Source organism: Tiliqua scincoides, chromosome 1 (assembly GCF_035046505.1).
Source record: "Tiliqua scincoides isolate rTilSci1 chromosome 1, rTilSci1.hap2, whole genome shotgun sequence".
NCBI lineage: Eukaryota > Metazoa > Chordata > Lepidosauria > Squamata > Scincidae > Tiliqua > Tiliqua scincoides.
In genome coordinates this window covers 115,026,844-115,047,033 of record NC_089821.1, presented here as the reverse complement: position 1 = coordinate 115,047,033, position 20,190 = coordinate 115,026,844, and the positions used below count along the sequence as shown (strand labels likewise).

At 41.8% G+C, this 20,190-nt stretch overlaps 1 protein-coding gene across 1 annotated transcript in view; it reads right to left on the bottom strand.

The window, feature by feature from the left end:
- GULP1 (GULP PTB domain containing engulfment adaptor 1) overlaps positions 1–20,190 on the bottom strand; it is a 211,322-nt gene that overhangs the window by 54,488 nt on the left and 136,644 nt on the right. The gene's annotated exons all lie outside the window — the stretch shown is intronic.

Genomic DNA, 20,190 nt, shown 5'->3' with positions numbered 1-20,190 from the left:
AATCTACATTCTAGAACAGATCTTCTAAAATGGAGATTGTCTTGGAAGGAGCCCCAGATAAGTGATTGTATATAAGAATGTTTAGGTAATAATTCCAGAACTAGCATTACATTGTTTTCAATCAGATTCTAGTCATATGATAATGTTTTGATTTTTCCTTATTATAAAGAACTTTTATATAATTGAGCCAGAAAACATAACAGAACTGTATGTAAATCTTTCTTTTCCAGTAGAGAGCAGTGTAGGATATGGTACTAAGATTAAAGTAAATGTTTCCTTATCCCTAACTTACACAATCATTCTTCAGATTTCACAACGACTTTTCAATGCCTTTGAATCATTGAATGACACACATTTTTGGCATGTGTTACCACAATGAAAGCAGAAGCAAGAAAAGAATATTGCTGTACCTTAGAATTACTGTGGTACAGGTTTTTGTAGATTACAGCCCACTTTGCCAGAAGCATGCCGCATTATTCTCAGTTTGCAGATAAAAATGTTATATGGGTACAGAGAAAGAAACATAAATAGTGGAAACAAAAGGCCAGGAAATGCACATCAAGGAGGTGTGGAACAAAAGTCAAGTACCTGCTGACCCCACAAAAGAGATAAGAAAGCATTTGAATCTCGCATGGAGAACCTGCTGCCAGATAAACCAGCTCTCATTCTCATCAGAGAAGTTCAAAAAGGGGTTGATATACAACTGAAAGAAAGCTAAACACTCTTAGAGCCCAATTTTATTCTCCCTGCTGATGCAGTGGTGCCAAAAAGGCATGCACTGCATCCAGCAGGGTGGGCAGATCAGGAGGCTTGGGAGAAGCAAGAGAAAATATTTTACCTAACATTTGCGTAAGCTTCCTAATCACCAATGGGTCTCCTTGGACCTGTGCCAGCCCCTGACCTGGCGGATGCAGTGTGTCAGGAAGTGAGGAGGATAGGATAGGATACTGGGGCAGGTCGCGGACGTCAGTACAATCCCCTCCTACTCCCATCACACCTGCCATCCCCCTGCCTGCGCAACTACTTTGCCTGTTCCAGCAGGCATGGCGGAGTCTGTTGGTGTGGTTGCCGCGCTGCAGAATCTAGCAGCAGCGCTCACAAAATGGCCACCTTTGGAGTGCTGTGTGCTCCATCACCAGCCATTTTAAAAAAACAGAATTTTGTTCTGCTGTCATAAACCCTTGAGCGCTACAGCCCAATCCTGCAATGGGGAAAGAACCAAGGCAGGAAGTAAGATGGTACGCTGAGGGTTTCTTGAGAACCAAACCTTTTATTTAAAGTGCATGCTGAAAATGGATAGTGGTACTTATATTCTGGATATTCCAACAAAAAATATAATATACTTTGTCTCTAGGCTTGTCACCTTCTCTGAATATAAAACCTGGTCCAGTTCACGTAACTATTCTACTTGTGGCTGGATCTTATTTTTCCTGGACATATTGTAGTCCAGGAAAAAAAAGGAAAAAAAATGTTCTTTTGGCCCAATTCTACTAACTAAATCATAGCCTTTAACCTCAGATTGCCTTGATCCAATTTGGCAAATGCATGAAAAATGTCTTATTTAGCTAAAAGTAAGCAGAAGTTGCCCATTTGTGAAATTATTCACCAGAATTAAAAAAAAAAAAAAAAGAAAAAGAAAAACTAAACAAACAAAAAGGAAGGGGAGATAATGGGGCAAAATCCAAGGGCAGAGGCAGTCCAGTTACCCAAACTGAGCAGGCAGCTGGTGACTTATCAAATAGTGAATACTGTCTTTCCACACCTAAATTAAAGCAAATTACAGCCTACATATTTTAAGCATGGCATATAAAACCACTTTGCATATTATAAAATTTCCCACATTGAGATTATCATGGTAAAATGTTTTGCTGAATCAGGTTTTTAGTTCCATTTAATCCACTGCTCTTCCTAGTTCCAGTTTATAGGAGGTTCCTGACCACCCTGGCCACCACTTCACCTTATGGATAAAACTTATGGAAACTTCCTGAAGTTACTAGAAATGACTTTCAGGAAATGGCACAGTCATTAGGACATTGTGTCACAAGAAAAAAGCAAGGCCATTTAGGCCCACAAAGAAACAACAGAGTAAAAAACTGGGGTCTTCCACCAAACCTTATGCAAAGGCCCTTTTTGCTGACTTCCAGTTTCCTGCCTGTGACCACTATAGGCATGACTTGCTCCTTTTTTGTCCTGTTTCTCTAGAGCTCAAGAGCACAAATCGCCTGCATCTCTACTCAGAAGTAACAGTCCTATCCTAGCCTGTCTACTCAGAAGTAAGTCCCATTACAGTCAACGGCTTATTTCCAGGTAAATGAGCATAAGACTGCAGCCCAAGTCTATGTTCTAAGTCAGGGGTGTCCAAAGTTTTTGGCAGGAGGGCCACATTGTCTCTCTGACACTGTGTCAGGGGCTGGGGGGGGGGGAAAGAATTAATTTACATTTAAAATTTGAATACATTTACATACATTTACATAAATGAATATATTAAAGATAAACTTATATGAATGAATGAAGGTCTTGCAATAGCGCAAGGCCTATAAAAGGCCTTGCACAAAGCAAGCCTGGCATTTCCTTTGTTGCTGCTACTGCATCACAGATGTGAAACAGCAAGCAGTGGAGGGAGCCCTCATCCCACAGCTAACACGAGAGGTCAAACAGTCGCCCTCACTCTGAGAGCAGTTGCGTCGGGCCAGTGTGGGCTCCAACGAAGCTCTAGAGGGCCAGAGGCTCATTGGAGACTGGGGGCTCCCTGAGGGCCGCATTGAGAGGCCTCAAGGGCCGCATGTGGCCCCAGGGCCGGGGTTTGGGCACCCCTGTTCTAAGTCTACCTTTTAACCAATTAAGGTGGGAGTTCAGCAAGTGTTCCCCAGACTCCCTCAGGTAGGATTCTCCATCAGGGTCTCTGAGGCTGTTTTCATTTCATTGCTGAATTGCATCTCCTTCAGATGACACAACCTATCAGTAATTGTACAGTTGGAGCAAGCTCACTCATGGAGGAAGGTGAACTGACAGTAGTTCATTAGGGAGCCCATACCATGTTTTGAATCTTGTTCCTTTTTTTCCAAGATAAGCCACACCATGTTTCTACATGTGGGGCTCAAGCTCCTGCTTTCGCTATCGCTAGTCAAAGAATCCCTTTAGTCCTCTCTGTTTGTCCTGGAACCTTTATTTTCTAAAGAACGTTTGCCCTCTCATCTTCAGAGAATGTGAACATCTCTCCACTCTGCATCTTCATTCACCCCCTCACTCCCTTTCCTCCTCCAAGAATCCAGGTCACGTTATATCTCCTTGTCAAGTTACTGTAATAGCCAGCACTGTAAGTGGGAGGACAGGTGGCTTGAACACACTTGCTTGTCTGCTTAGAACTCTCACTCACAGTGGTCCTCCCCACTGCCAGAAGTGGAGATTTGTCTCTTTATACCTCAATTAAACTGGTTAACCAGCTTTTTGCCTTGTGAAACACTCATTCGGATTAATACCCAGATATCTTTCAGATGGGTAGAAATAGCTACTAGGCATGGAATGGGAACTTCACAAAAAGAAAATTATTCAGAAGTCAAGGTAAGTAAACAGCAAGACAAGTAATGGTTTCCAACTTATTCCCTGAGACCCCTTCTGCCTTTCCCCCCTTTTAATACTATTGATTTCTCTTCCCGGAGGAGAACTTTTGGCTCTGAAGATTTTGGACTGTTGTTTTCTTCTTCCAATATTTTTAGAACACAACATTTACCAGACTTATGATACAAAACAACAACATGATGAAAAGCACCACACTTCTCTCTCTTCACCAAGAACTGGTGCTTGTTAGGTTGAGTGCTATTTTACGCTCTACTTTCCTGTGAACGTAAATGCTTGAATTACTGCTAATCTATTTGATTGCATCCTTGTTCTCAATTCCCCTCTGACTGTAAGATTATTCCTCACATAAATAATAGTTTGTGCATCTAATCTCATTTTTCATGAATGCCAGACTCCTTTGGGGATGTGCCCTGAGTCAGTGGTCATGAGTCTCTGGAATACTCATATTTCAGTATACACGCAAGTGCTATTACACATATCATTTGAGCAAACATGGTAACAATAGACAAATGCTTAATGCTGGGAGAGTACCTCCTCATGGTTAGGAACCCTGGAACTGTCCCTGTAGTTAACATTTGCCTCTGCTGAACATGAGGAGATCAGGTAGCACTCCAAACCAGGTCACCAGCAGGGATGTGTGCGTTTAGTGGGGATAATTCCACTGGGCCCCTCACAGGTTCACTCTCCATGGACAGCTACCTAATCTGTTTACCCAAAGCAGAGGAATAAAATCACCAGCACTTCATTCCATATTGCAATATTTAGTTTTTTTGGAGGTGCTGAAATTTTTCATGTAATATTCAAGTTCTCCTGCAAACATTAATATGCATTGTTTATCTCACTGTAAAACGAATCACAGAATGTATACTCATCCCTGCTTTTTGATGGCATTCTATAGTTTCCCCAACATTTGCAATCCTTCTAGTCCTAATCTAATCCTTCTAGAAGTACTAATTCAGTGATTTTCAGTCTTTTTCATCTCATGACACACTGACAAGGCACTAGAATCGTCAAGGCACACCATCAGTTTTTTGACAATTGACAAGACGCACCCATTGGCAACAGAGACTCGCATCCCTCAGTGGCCCTACTAACAAATGACTCTCCCCAAACTCTTTTGGTACACCTGCAGACCACCTATGGCACACCAGTGTGCCACGGTACAGTGGTTAAAAATGGCTGTATTAGCTAGTGATTCAAATATATTTCAAAATTAATAGCCTGCCAACTCCCTGCATCCTTCAGATGAACTGTACTCTACTTTTTAAGGCACTACTTGCACATTTAAGCAACATTTGTTTGATGCCTTATGTTGTTTGTTAAAGCACACACACCCCACAGATTTTAGAGTTGAAAAAAAAACTATTCAGGGAGAATATCCCAGTCAGTTTCTGCCCCAGACATATAAAACCAGTTTTCCCCCGGTTGGATCCTTTGAGGAAGATTGATTGTATGAATGGAACACAGGGAACCTGCTTCCACAGCAGCTCCACCAGTACAAGTATTATGTTTGGATGCGCCCAGTTGTCTGTTTAAGGCTTCTGAGGATTGCTATGAACAAGTCTCCTGGAAGAGAGTTGGTCAAATATGGTCAAGTAAGTGGACAATATACAACTACAGCAGAGGAAAGCAGAAAAGCATTCTGAGAACTCACAAATTCTGGAAATATTTTCACTGGGCATGATTTCATTTTGGACAAGTGTCTCTGATTTATTCCCTTTTGAGCAAGTGCTAATAACATTTCACTGAGTTGCCCATCATAGCTATTATTCCAAATCAATGGCTTGAGGAAACCACAGGATCAACCCTTCCACAGATAACTGCAATCAAGTGTACAAAATTCATTGTAGCTTCAAATAAACACCATGTCCCATCCACTCTGCTACTCTGATTTATTTATTCAGAAAAGCACATATATGACGACTTGTCCTGCCCAATAGTCAGCTTTGACTTTTTTCAGCTTCATAAGAAATATTTTCTTTTGAGACAAGAACTTAGCGGTATAGCAGCAAAGAGCACCATATCGGAACAGAAACCTGTGAACACACAGTGATGGTTTCTGACCAAATGCACTTTAGCAAATCGTCAGGCGTGTTTTTCAAGCCACTATCTTGATTTTTGATGCCACTTGGGAATAAGGACGGTAATCTTGCTCATAGTCAAAATGTTTATATTACCCTGCCTTCACTGGAATTTATGGTGTACAACTATATGCAGGATTTAAGCCATAATTAGACACCTACGTTCTCTCGCATTTTCAGTCAATACATTGAGGCTTCCAAGTAAAGTGACTGTTCGTCTGCGCTGAGGGTTTAAGGGCAAACAAATATTTAGACAGCTCCAAGTAATGAAGTTTGTACAGCAAAAGTTATTTTGCTGCACAAACAACTAAAAATAATATTTTCTCCAAATTGTAGCACATTTTATGGGTGGTAATATTAGGTAATACTAAATTTAAGTATTTGCTTGAATAGTGGCATTGCCTCAACACCACAGAAGATGCAAATAGAAGGGCTGCTGTTTAGAAATGCTGACAACGAAGACATGTTATTACGAACCCAGATTTAACCCATTTCTGCCCAGTTCACAGGTGTACACATTTGATCCCTGTTGTGTATATGCAGTGTTGGGCAGAAATGGTTAAGGAAGCATTAGGGCTAGCTGAATGTTTGTAGGTGAATATTTTTAGTGTGTGAAAGTAAGTTTAGGGGACCCAACATTTTATCGAAAAGATTCCCCCTGAAGATCAACACTGCCTTTTTTTCTGCCCTGTTGCACCTGTATTCACTATTCCTCTTGACAACTGTTTTGGTGCATTTTTTTTCCCTAAAAGAGTGTCATCCTTCGTTCCTGACAGTGCAATCTAGCCAATGATTGATGATGTATTAAGCATGACAACATCTTGGTCTCTTGTAGCCAGGTTTGGCAATATGATTACAAGTAAATCAGAGTTAGGGCAATGTTTCTTGCCTTCATTCTGCATTGGAAAAACCAGTTTGATACTCTTCCAAATTTATTGTCAAATTGAGGGGCTGGACAAACAGGTTTTTGGTGTTCTGTTTGCAAAATACAATATCCTCTTTTCAGCTCAGTCGTTGCATGCATATATAAAGAGCAACACACTTCATGATGATTTTATGAAGGTGGGATGTGGTGACTACTGTGCTAAAATTCCTGATAGGATTATGATGGTCATTATAAAAACACCTAAATAATCTCATAGATCTTCTATGAAGCCCTTTGAATATAGCACAAATCCCAGTCCTATCAGTTCCTGTCAGACTATTGGGGCGAGGGGGAGAAGCAGAGTGTGAAGTGAGGCCAAGTGTGCATCTTGGTGCAGCAACAAGTTTTGCTCTAACCAAAGAAGCAGTCTTGACCTAAATGATCTTATAAGGGTCAGACCTCTCTTGAGTAATCCTCAGTGATGGTGCACAGACTGAATTCCTGCTTAATACTTCCCCTGGGGGCTGGGGGATAAGAATAGGCCCTCAGTTTGGCTATACTTGTTGTAAGAGGCGAGTAAACAGCCACCGGGTAGATGGGACTCGTCAGTCTGGGAAGGCAGCTCATCTGAGAGAAGGAAAACTCTGATCCCAAACCTCCACTGCCTTATGGCTACATCCAGTTATGGAAAAGACTTCAGGAGTCAACCTCGAGGCAAAATTCAGAGCCGGAGTCCCTGAGGCAGTTCATGGCTGAACACAGTCACGTTCTGGTAACTCCTGTGGCGCCGCTGGAACCAACCGTACTGGCTTCTGCCTTTCCATTGGACCACTTCAGCGATGTGGAGAGGGGGGATTTGCTGCATGGGAAACAGTCTATCCTCCATACCTACTTTACCCAGGCTTCGCGCACTGGAGAGGACACTCTGTTCCAGAATGCGATTCAGACTGCGATACCATAGTCTTCCGAGACTGAAGGATGCCAACAACTTCCCAGTTCCTTTGTTCAAGATATGCTGCAGGCTTGAGCCCAGTCAATTACCTAATGATACAGCAGTAATGGGCAGGCACACTGGGAAGAACTGGTGCTGTCACCATTAATGCTGCTACACTGTATAGCAGCAGTTCTCAAACTGTGGGTCCTGGACCCACCAATGGGCTGCGACCCAATTATTGATGGTTCACAAAACTGACAGGGCAAATTAGGCTATGTGCATCAAGAGTTAAACAAGCTGCTACTGAGGGGGGAGCACTGATGCCCAATCACCATAATAGCTATATCCCTATGCATGTATAAATCAGTCAGCAGCCTCTAGGGCCTCTCAAAAGCTTGAGAACTACGGCTGAATAGTATTGCTGGAGATTGGTTCAGTTTCTGCATGTCAGATGCTGATAACAAACAAGACGCTAGCTATCTCCATCATATCTAACTTCTGAGCTTCCAAAAGCATCTGACTGCTTATGCTTCTGGCAATACAATGATAGACTTGATGGATTTTGATTTGGTCCAGTGGGACAAACGATTCTTATGTTGTTGGAATCAGTACACATCTGCCAAGTGTACCAAAGAGCAAAGAATACTGGCATTAAGCAACGTGTTTGTTGTAGAGACTACATCAGAATCAAGCTAGGTGTATATTTCTCCCTAACCCTGCAAGTAGAAGGCAGTCGAATGAGTACCCAGCTTCAGGAGCCAAGATGGCTGCCAGTGCAGCTGCTTTCTCAGAGTGCTCCGGCTTTTAATTTATAAATATTCGTTTTACCCTTCAGTCCCGTTTTTTCTTTTACTCCCTCATTCGCTTATCTTAAAGTTTATTTTTCTTTTTACAAGTGAGTGAGATATCGAGAAGCCTTTGAGTCATTACATAGCATAGTAAAGTTCCTGAAGGGCATAATGCTGACAGCCTCCTCAAAGAAAAAGCCGACAATGCCGACAGCCTCTTCAAAGAAAAGACAGAGAACCAGCCCAGTGCCGAGTGGGATCGACAAGAAAGGTGCCAAAAGGGAAAAAAAGAACTTAAATAATGTGGTGAAGGTTTCCCCTTCTATTGAGCCCTTTCTTTTACAAACTAAATTAAACTCCTCGCCCTTAAACTCTAAACAAGAGTTGGAGGCTACAAATGTTACCCCTCTCTGCTCTTCTTCTTTGGATTTATCAGCAGTTTGTTTATCTCACCCTGATAAGGAAGGATTCATTCAGAACACAGATTCTGTTATGCTAGGTGGAGAACAGACAAGCCTGGATGCTAGTACATCCTCTGTGGGGAAACTAAAAACTTTGGGAGATGCCTGTTTAACTTCTTTGGGAGAGTACCCAGCTTGCTGAGGAAAATGTATCATGACTGTGGAAGCCAATGGCAACCCACCCTGCTTCATAGTCTGCCTCGAAAACATCACTGAAGTGGCGCCACCCCAAGGGACAGCAATGACTTGGGGCTTGCACAAGAGACCTTTCTTCCTTTCTTTCTAATTGTATTGTATTTTTATTTTAACACTGGTTTTTAGTATGGTAAGTCACCTTGGATGCCTTTTTTTCCCCAAAAGAGGCAAGTATATTCACTTTATTGACTTTTTGCTCCCCCCCCCAATAGACAGCTTGTCCACAACAATGGTTTTAAAAACTCTGCTACTTTGCAACACCAATTCTCAGCTTTTTTTGAACATCAGCTTTTCAATCAGCAGGCAATGGCTGAAGAAGCAGCAGGTCCAAACTTTCTCCTGCTTATTTCTTGACAGTGAAAATGGATGGATCAGAAAAAGTTGTCTGGGAAGTTATAGGCTATATTATGACAACATGCTGGGAAGCTGCCTTTCTGCCAATGGCAGTGTCTTTGGTGCAAATTACTGAGCAGCCAATTCATCATGAACACCATATGAATAAGGCAGTAGCAGCAGGCTCCCGCACACTCTCCCGGTTTATCAGCAGGAAAGGCACCTGCAGCAGTATGTTTGCTCATCCTGGGTTGTCAATTACATTAACATGACTCAATTCCTTACTGGGCCTTCACTCATTGCTGGTTCCTAAACTTGCATGTATTGAGTATTGTACTCCACACATCTTCATTTATATTCAACAAAAACAAAACAAAAACAAAAACATTTAACAAAAAAAAAACTCTACAGTCAGGGAATTAGAGGGCAGGTCCTCTCCTGGATTGAGACCTGGTTGAAGACCAGGAAACAGAGAGCGGGTGTCAATGGGCAATTCTCACAATGGGGAGAGGTGAAAATCGGTGTGCCCCAGGGGTCTGTCCTGGGACCAGTGCTTCTCAACCTGTCCATAAAAGACCTGGAGACAGGTGTGAGCAGTGAGGTGGCTAAGTTTGCAGATGACACCAAACTTTTCTGAGTGGTGAAGACCAAAAGTGACTGTGAGGAGCTCCAGAAGGATCTCACCAAACTGGCAGAATGGGCAGCAAAACGGCAATGTGTTTCAATGTAAGTAAGTGTAAAGTCATGCACATTAGGGCAAAAAATCAAAACTTCACATATAGGCTGAAGGGTTCTGAGCTGTCTGTGACAGATGAGGAGAGAGATATTGGGGTGGTGGCGGACAGGTCGATGAAAGTGTCGACCCAATGTGCAGCGGCAGTGAAGAAGGCCAATTCTATGCTTGGGATTATTAGAAAAGGTATTGAGAACAAAACGGCTAATGTTATAATGCCATTGTACAAATCAATGGTAAGGCCACACCTGGAGTATTGTGTCCAGTTCCGGTCGCCACATCTCAAAAAGGACATAGTGGAAATGGAAAAGGTGCAAAAGAGAGCAACTAAGATGATTACTGGGCTGGGGCACCTTCCTTATGAGGAAAGGCTACAGCGTTTGGGCCTCTTCAGTCTAGAAAAGAGACACCTGAGGAGGGACATGATTGAGACATACAAAATTATGCATGGGAAGGATAAAGTGGATAGATGCTCTTTATACTCTCACATAACACCAGAACCAGGTGACAGCCACTAAAATTGAGTGTTGGGAGGGTTAGGACAGACAAAAGAAAATATTTCTTTACTCAGCGTGTGGTCGGTCTGTGGAACTCCTTGCTGCAGGATATGGTGACGGCATGTGGCCTAGATACCTTTAAAAGGGGATTGGACAAGTTTCTGGAGGAAAAATCCATTATGGGTTACAAGCCATGATGTGTATGTGCAATCTCCTGATTTTAGAAATGGGCTATGTCAGAATGCCAATGCAAGGGAGGGCACTAGGATGAGTTCTCTTGTTATCTGGTATGCTCCCTGGGGCATTGGGTGGGCCGCTGTGAGATACAGGAAGCTGGACTAGATGGGCCTATAGCCTGATCCGGTGGGGCTGTTCTTATGTTCCAAACTAAATTCATCGCCACACTGTTTTGTGACCTATATTTGAAAGCACTCCTTATCACAAATGATTCACATTGCACTTTTACTTCTATGTATCGAATTACATGTCCAATTTGCTTAGATCGACTTTGATTCTTTAATTCTCTTCCTTCCTCAGCCAGAGGTCACCTTATTGTTCCCGCTTTCAGCTCAATTGCTATTACTGGCAAATCTCTTTGTAATCCATCTACCATACCATTATTCAGAACAGCTGTGTTATCTTGCACTCTTAGCTTATTGATTTTTCTATAAACCCAAGAGATGAAAATCTTTTTTTTTAACTTTACCTCAAGACCTAATTGTCAAATCAACCTTCCCAATGATTTTTTAAAACTTTACAGCAGATGATTAGAGCTGCAGTACTTACTGCACTTGGCAATGTTTTCAAAGGATGATGAGTTTAGACCAGCGTTTCTCAACGTTTGTCCCTCACCATACCACTTTGCATAGTCCACTTATTGGAAGTACCACTGGAAGTAACTGGTGATGATGTCTTCATCAGTTCCTTAAGGACTGGGAGGCCAAAAGCAATGTGACTAATTAAGACAGACCAGTAAGAGGCTCAGGACAGATGGGAGGACTTTTCCAAGCATGTGAAAAGTACGCTTTGTAGCTCTGCCAAGCCTCCTACCACTGTTTGTCGTGTCACATCACTGGTCTCACTGCTGGGCAGCAGGTGTGTGGGAGTCCTGTGCGTACCGCTGGACACCACCTCAAGTACCACTGGTAGTACCTGTACCACCTTTGAGAAACACTGGCATAGACATATTGCTTTACAATTTTATTATACAGTACTTCTAAACTATAACTAGGGGAAGCGAATGTGTAGAATCTTCCTGCTTAAACTAACAAATAATTATTCTACCAGAAGGGTTATTTGGAAGTTTATTAGCTATTCATGCAACTCTCTGAGTGACAAATGTTCTATACAGAACAGTATTATTACTAGTCAGTTGTACAACCCACCACATCTTGACAACTACAAGGGCCTTCCCATGTCCCCGTTCACATTGCAAACAGGACATGTACTCATGGATAGGCCAGCAATTTTCAATCACTGTGCCACGGCACATTGGTGTGCCACGAATCATCTGCAGGTTTGGCATGGGAGTTTGGGGGAGGGTCATTTATTAGTAGGATCATTGGGGAATGTGAGCAGTGTGAACACTGAGGTGCTTCTTGTCAATTGTCAAAAAACCAATGGTGTGCCTTGACAATTTTAGCATCAGTGTGCTGTGAGATGAAAAGCTTGAAAATCGCTGATTTGGGAAATGCAAAATGTGTGAGTAAACACAGGAAGATGAACACAGCTATGAATTCACTAACCTGAAAATGGGTCAGGCTTTCATCAGTATTGGCCCATATTCTGAATTCTGATCTTCCCAAGCTTACCATTTAAAGCACAAGTCAAAAGAATGCACAATGTAGATTTCATTTCATTATGCACCATGCAAATATACAACATTTCCCCTGCATTTTTGGTGTTGTGCATTCAACCATACTGCTCTGCTAAAACTTCAGTGAGCAGAGAGATTCATGAAGTCTGAATGTGAAGAGAAACATGCCCAGGTTAAATGTGATTTCAGTCCTCAGGCAGAATCCACGCAGTGGCAATAATTTAAAGGCTAATAACAACATAATAAGCTCACTGGAGGCTTGACCCATTCCTATAAAAATTAATTATGAGCAGCTTGACTGCCATTCGAGCAGGACCAAGCTCTAAAGGGCCTGCAAAGCAGCACTATAGCTTTAAAAAAATGGCAATTTTATAAATTTATGCAACATTGATCATTGTGTGATAGATCTCTTTCCCCTATCTGTATGCAGTATATAATAGAATCCAAAGTATCTCCTGCATTCAGCAAAAATGCTCAAGTTCTAATCACTGTTTTATAGTTTTATAGGCCATGTTTTCTAGTGTGCTTTCGACTTCACTCCGCTTATGTTTACTGATAGCATTAGATGTGTATCACTAGAGTTTTGTCATAAATACTAAATGTTCTCATCTACCATAGAGGAGTGTTGTGAGTTTTTTTTATAAAGCAACATTTATAGGTGCAAAACTAGCGAGAACTCTGTATCCAATAGTAGAACATGATACTCAACTCTCTATCTGTTTCTATCACTATCTGTTTTTTTTTTCCACTCTAAGTTACTGATATAACATGGCTAATACAGTTTTGAAAGCACCTGGGACCAAATTTTCTGCAATATGCTGAAAAACAGCAGTCAACAAATACTGTTGCCACGGAGAACAAGAATTTAATCCTGGTGACCAGACTGAAAAGCAGTCTCCAGCCAGGAGAAGGAAGGCACAGTATTTGTGCTGTTTGTTTAAAACTACTGCATTTTCCCTATGAGCACCTCAGTGATGTTGTCTGCCCAACCTCTCCTGCTGTTGACTCACTCATCCTGTCTTACACTGCTATCCTCCTGGTGGCTGACTGAACACTACATTTTTATTATGTTTTAGTTCCTGCTTCTGTGAGGGACTCTCCAGTCCCTTCCCCTTGCAAATACAGGTTGAGCCTCATTACTCGTGTGGGTTCCTTTCCAAGCACTCACCTGGATGGCAAAACACGCACTATAACAAATCAATTTAAAAAACAGTTTCTTTGCTCTGGTGATTTAAAAACAGCCTTGCTGACCTTTGTAAAGTAAGATATGAGTCATTAAGAAGACAATCCATCAATCAGTCCTCCTCCAAGAGCTTAAAAAGCTTCACTCGGCCCCTCCCTTCACCAATGCAAAGTGATCACCTTTCTTTCACGTGTTTAGGGGGAAGGGAGGGGTCGCCTGGAGAGAGAAGGATTAATGGATTGTCAGCCAGCTGCCCTCTCTCTCTCTCTCATTAAGGAGGCTATTGTTAAAGGACTGTTTAGTTTTTTAAACTGATTTTAAAGGGGTGCATTTTCCCCTTCTCCAGGGATCAGCACATTCCTTCTCATTTGCAGGGGCCATTTGTGTTGAGTCAAATCCGTGTATAAAAAATCAGTGTATAAAAAGGCTGGACCTGTACTCTGAATTATCTCCCATCCATTTTCCATTTCAGAAAGGAAATAAAACAAAAGCCCAACATTTTGCATTAAACTTGTCCTCCCAAGACTTGGGATGGCAGTGGTGGCAGCGACAGAGATGAAAACAAGGAGATGATGGTATTCTGATTGTGAGAGCTGCTCGATGGGACCTGGAAAAAAAAACTTTTTGTGTTTGATGGAGACAGAGCCTATCTGCTCCAATTAGGCATGGAAATAAGGAGGTGGGAGGGGGGTTATTTAAGTTCTTGAAAGCGGGGCAGCAAATCAGATATAGAGAGGAGGAATACTAACTGTCCTGGAAGCCTCTCTCCTTATTTGAGGGTGGGCAAGAGTCCGGCTGCAGTTGCACAGTGCAAAAGGAACTCTGCTTTGCATAGTGCAAAAATCTGCATTATTTTTTTCAAATAAATATGTAATTGTACTGCATTAACACAGTTTAATAAACATACATTTTTACTACCATGTCCAGACAATTTCTGAACCTCTTGTTAGGATAACTGTTTGTAAAGCCACACTGGTGTTTGTGTAACCCTGCTGAAAATTATATGTGCTTATGCTCATCTGACAAATGCTAATACCAAGCCAGATTTGTCAGATTTGTCATCTGACAAATGCTAATACCAATACCACTTTCAGGTATAGTGAAAGTGAGAGGAGATTAACAGGAAAACACATGCTAGCCCCAGCCCCACTGATGACATGCACATACTAACCCCACCCCTGCCCTTCTGACATTCAATATGTTTGTGCAGAGTAAAAAACTGAATGCAGAGTGTTTTTCCCTGTCACTGCAACCCTATAATATTTGTGGTAGCACTGAACAACCAAAAGAAACTCTCCCTGCATTTACTTTTTGCCTCTACAGATAAATGTTGAACACTGGGAGTAAAGGGGCTAGCCAGTCACACTGATTGCATCAAGGATAGCATGAGCATTCCTATTAAGCTTCTTGTGCGTTTGCAATCCACAGAAAAGAGAACACTGGAACAGGGTTTGTTTTTTGGTATTAATTTTCCCAACTTGCGCAAAAGACACTCTACAAATAGAGCAGAAAGTGGCTACAACTATCCGTTGATTAACATAGTGTAATTATATTAATTCATCTATTCAATGTAAACTAGAATTGGATTTCTATCAGACCGGTCTCCTGTAAAGGCATTCAGTACCAATGGCACTGTGATTTAGAACATATAAAGATGCCATGAATAGCCATTTAGGTGACAAGCATAAAAAGATAGGAGCTTCTCCTACACAACCTGAAATTCAATAAATGGGTTTTAAAAAGGGATACAAACACTGCCCAAAACAGAAGCAGTTTAATGTTTCAAGATTATCAAGTTTAAAGACATCCCTGGAATGCCCACTCTGTAAATTGTGAGTGCGCTATGAAGAGAAAAGTGGGATATAAATCATTTAAATAAATATATAAATAAATGCCTATATAAATCCTCATTGTATGGATGGTGCATTAATCAAACTGGTCAAGAGAGATGATGTGAAAGACCATGGGGTTCTAACATCAGAATCCCCCCCCCCCCTTTAACAGTTAAGCTGTCCTGATCCAGCAGATCTCTGGATATATGAAGGATGCTCACAGTTATTGAGTTCCTACATGAGCAAAGATTTCCTGTTCACTGAAGAGGATATAACATGCTGTTTTTTTGTGTTGGGTCGATGCATATCTGTACATGAATGTGTGCTGCATGTGACTACACGGATTACACTGTGGAAAGCCTACAAGACACCACCTGTCCCCAAATTTATTATTATTATTATTATTATTATTATTATTATTATTATTATTATTATGTTCTGCTGGAGTACAGATCAAATTCAATTGTTTGAATAAGCTTCCCCTGTAATGTCTGTTTATTCACCAGTCTAGGAACTCATTATCATCCTTGAAAGATATTGCTGGCACAATTGCTTTGGCTAGAGCTGAATAGAGAAAATTGTGCCCAATTACTTCCTCCCTGCCAGTAGTAGGAAGAATAGTAAGGAACACCAGATGGAACACCAAAAAATCATGTTCTATTCTCTACCTTGCTACTAGGGCACAGTAATTAGACTGTGACCCTCCTTTCATCAGGCCTGGGAAAATGAACAAGGTGGTAGAACAAGGCTGAACCTGGGACCTTCAGCATCTGAATACCACAGTCTCCTCCTTCCTCTTTCCAACTTTCCTACAGTAAAAGAACTGCAGGGTGCAGCATGTTGCAGCAGATGCTTCCCCTCACTCATATCTTTCAGACAATTTTTCCGTTTCAGGAATAGGTTCCAACTCTGGGTGCAGTATGCAACATCTATGATGCAGCCTTTCAAAAGACTGGGGCAGGTCCTGAGTCTTTATATTGGGTCCTGGCCCACCTGGTGGGTCCTGGGCAGGCCCTGAGGATTTCTGGTGGGTCCCAACTCACCTGGTGAGACTGGGGTGGGCCCTGATCATTTCTGGTGGGTTCCGGTCCACCCGGTGGGACTTGGGCAGGCCCTGACCATTTCTGGTGGCCCCCAACTCACCGGGTGTGACTCAGGCAGGCCCTGAGCATTTATGGTGGGTCCAGACCCACCTGTTGTGTCCTGGGTGGGTTCTGAGAATTTTTGGTGGATTACGGCCAACCTGGTGGGTCTCGGGCAGGTACTGAGCATTTCTAGTGGGTCCTGGCCCACCTGGTGAGTCTCAGGTGGACTCTGAGCATTTCTGGTGCGTCCCAGCCCGCCTGGTGGGTCTCAGGCAGCTCATGAGCATTTCTGGTGGGTCCTGACCCACCTGGGCCGGAAGTGATGTCATTAGGCAGAAAGTCATATCATTATTCAAGATATGGGAGAGCCAATTTTCATGTGTGCTGCCCTTACAGCAGTAACGTCTCAGTATTGCTCAGCCGCTGAGAGCCTGAGGGCCAGATAAAAAGCTTATGGGGGCCGCATCCACCCCCTGGGCCTTATGTTTGACACCCCTGATCTAAAGGAATCAGGCGTGGCTCTTTCATAATGCCATGGTTGGTGGCCTGCAGACCAGCAAATGGTTGAGCCACTGGAGAATAAACAACTCAAAAAATCAGCTCAGCAGGCAGACAGCTCAGCAAATCAGTCTCCTCCCTAAGCAACAAGTTGTGCAAACTTAGCAGCCGAGCCAGTGTTAGCAACTTGGCAGAGCAAAACTAGGACTCAATGGAATCCTTGTGTCTCTGGACCCTTGCTGGGCTGCAAATTGTAGAATCACTCTCTGGCCATTTGTAATAATGGTACTGAGGTCCAGCTGAAGTCTTGCCAGGCATTCCCTCTTATTGCAAACTGCCATAGTGGCACAGACTCCCTGGTTTAGAATCGCTTCCATATAATATCCCCAATTCAAAATAAAAACCCAAAAAATTTTAATTCATAAAGTTATTGGCATCATATTTTGAACATACAGCACAAACTCTGTATGCTCACTCCGAAATAAATCATACTGAGTTCAAAGGGGCTTACTCTCAAGTAAGGGCAAAGAGGATTACAATCATAGTTACTAAGGAAGATACTATCAGAAAAGGTGATGGGATGTTGCTCATATATTAGTTTTAAGCAAAGCAAGAGCAGCAGCTACATTATTGACTTGAATGGGAGAGTTCAAAAGGTGCCTGACTGCTTAATTGGCTATGCTCAATAGTTGGAGGTACCATAATGGGTAAAATATTCCTCTGTACTGCATCACTTAGCCCATATAATTCAACATAGCAAACCTGATTTTAATGGTTCTTTGTCAACCTGAATATCCGGCCCTTAATTATTTTATTGCAGCTGCAACAGAAAAAAGTTCCCATTTGTAGGTAATAGGAGTTTTATAAGTTACACATCTGAATTTTCAAACTCTCATATAAATAGAATGCAGTATTCGAAAACTTCCTCAGAGTAAGGCTTTTATGTTCACTTTATCTCAACAGTGCTGCACTGAAGTCTCATAAAATTATATCTAGTACAACTAAATTCAATTTTGAACCTGATACTGACTCACACATCAATGAAATCAAATTGGTATTTTTGATAGGTATCTCCACTACATACTAACGAAGGCTTTTACGTGACAATCCATCACTCTAGTTACAAGGCCAAGTCTAGTTACAAGGCCAACACAAGGCCAGGTCTGATTAGTATTGGAACGAAAGTGCGCACAATATGAAAGGCCCATTAGACAATGCAGTCTTGATGTCCTCTTTTCTATGTATCATTCTTGCTATTGAGAGGTAAACATTTTTTACACATTTCTTGTTAGTGAGAACAAGTGACACTTGAGGCACTCCAAGCTGAGGAATACTTTTTTTTAAAAAAAGAAATATTATTAGGCAGAAGCCAAGTCTGGTAAACATCACTGAGTTAGGAAATAAAAGGACAACTCCTTGCTTTTGTTCTCTGTGCACAAGAAGCCAACAAATCAACTGTGTCTGAGTTATTCACATCTCAGATGACTCCTTCTACAGCTCTTAACACAGAGACATTTTTCAGAACTGATGACCATTCTGCAACTACAGGCCGAATTAGACACGTCAAGTGAGAGCCATGATTAGGATTTCCCATAATTTTTAAATGTTACTAATCAGGAGCCCCACTTGCCTGCCTTAAAGAAAGAGGAAAAGGTACACTGGGGGAGGAAAAGGAACCCCTTTTGTTCTTTTCCCCAAATAAGTGTCCCCTCCTAGCTGCTGTTTCATAGGGGAAAACACAACAACAGCAACAGAATCTGTATGCCTTCCCCACAACAGAGCTAATAACAGTGGATTTACACTGCCAAAAGGGTAAAGGAGGAAAGGATTAAACACCCTGTTCTTGTGCCACTTCACGGATTTTCAAAGCAGCCACCTAGATTAGTACCACAAATCAGTGAGCAGAAGCTCCACATGCCGACTGTTGTGGAGATGTACTACTGCATATTCAGCAGTTGTGTGTGTATGGAGTAGGGGTGGCTTCTGAATGCTCTTCCACAAAAAGTGTTCGCCATTCATACAAAAACAGCAACTTAGTGAAAGGCTTACCTAAACTTTCCCAAAATCCTAGTTTTGTTTGTGTAGGTCACTGTTTCTCAAACTGTGGGTCCGATTAGGTGAGTCGCGAGTCAATTTCAGGTGGGTCCCCATTCATTTCAATGTGAATTTTATTTTTAATATATTGGACTAGATGCTACCATGGTATGTGACTGGATTTGGGGAAATGTTCTGTTCTGTTCTTTTAACAGGCTGCTAAGTATATACTTTTAACAATGATAATCAATGGGGCTTAGTACTCAGTAAGCGTGGATAGGATTGCAGCCTTTGGGATGTTTGGAGAATTTTTTAAAAACAGATCAGCAACTGCTTGGGAAGGTTAGGAGGGTGCTTCTTTCTTTTAAATATATTTTTAAACATATTGTACACTTTCAATTTACTTACATGATTGATTTGATTTGGTTTTGTTGTATGGGGGAGTTAAAAATTTTCCTGCTTGATGATGTCACTTCCAGCCATGACATCACTTCTAGGTTAATGGCATCACTTCCACTTGGCCCTGGACAGATTGTCAGTCTAAAAAGTGGGTCCTGTTGCTAAAAAAAGTTTGAGAACCACTGGTGTAGGTAATATTTTGTGTAGAAAACACTTAAAGGGTATATGGAAGCCACCTGATTTAAAACTGTTACTCTGAACATTAGCCACATTCCTCACTTTACTAAGGATACATTCACTGCTCCATAAATAAGAACTCTGCACAACTTATTTCATTAGCCAGCTCTTGGTTGACTGACCATTCCTACATCCTTATCAGGGACAAGGGATACAGTTGATCAAAGCTGCATGTATGTTATGCTTACACAAGACCACAACCAGACTAAAATGCAAGAAATTAGAATCCTGAAAAAATTGTATGCACGTGTGTGTTGTTTTTAAAGCCAGGTATTTAGCCAATAGCACTTGTGATTGATGTAATTCCTGGTCTAATTCAGAATTGGAGAATGTCCATTAGAAGGCTATCATGAACCCTTGAGCAACCTTGTGGACCGTCGTCTCTCATGCTCTTTTCCAACTCACGGTTGGAAAGACTCCAACATCGTATGGTGGCTCAAGTTTTACAGCCGACACTGAGTGCATAAACGGTAACACCTAGGGACTCTTGAAACAAGCAAAGTATTTTCCATTGTTCATGATGTCTGTGGATGTTCAAGGCAGTATGTAGAACCTACTAGAATATCAGAGCCTTGAAAGCCTCCTTGCTATATTAAATATAGGAAAGAAAAGGGGTGTCAGGAAGAGGGTTCTGCCATGG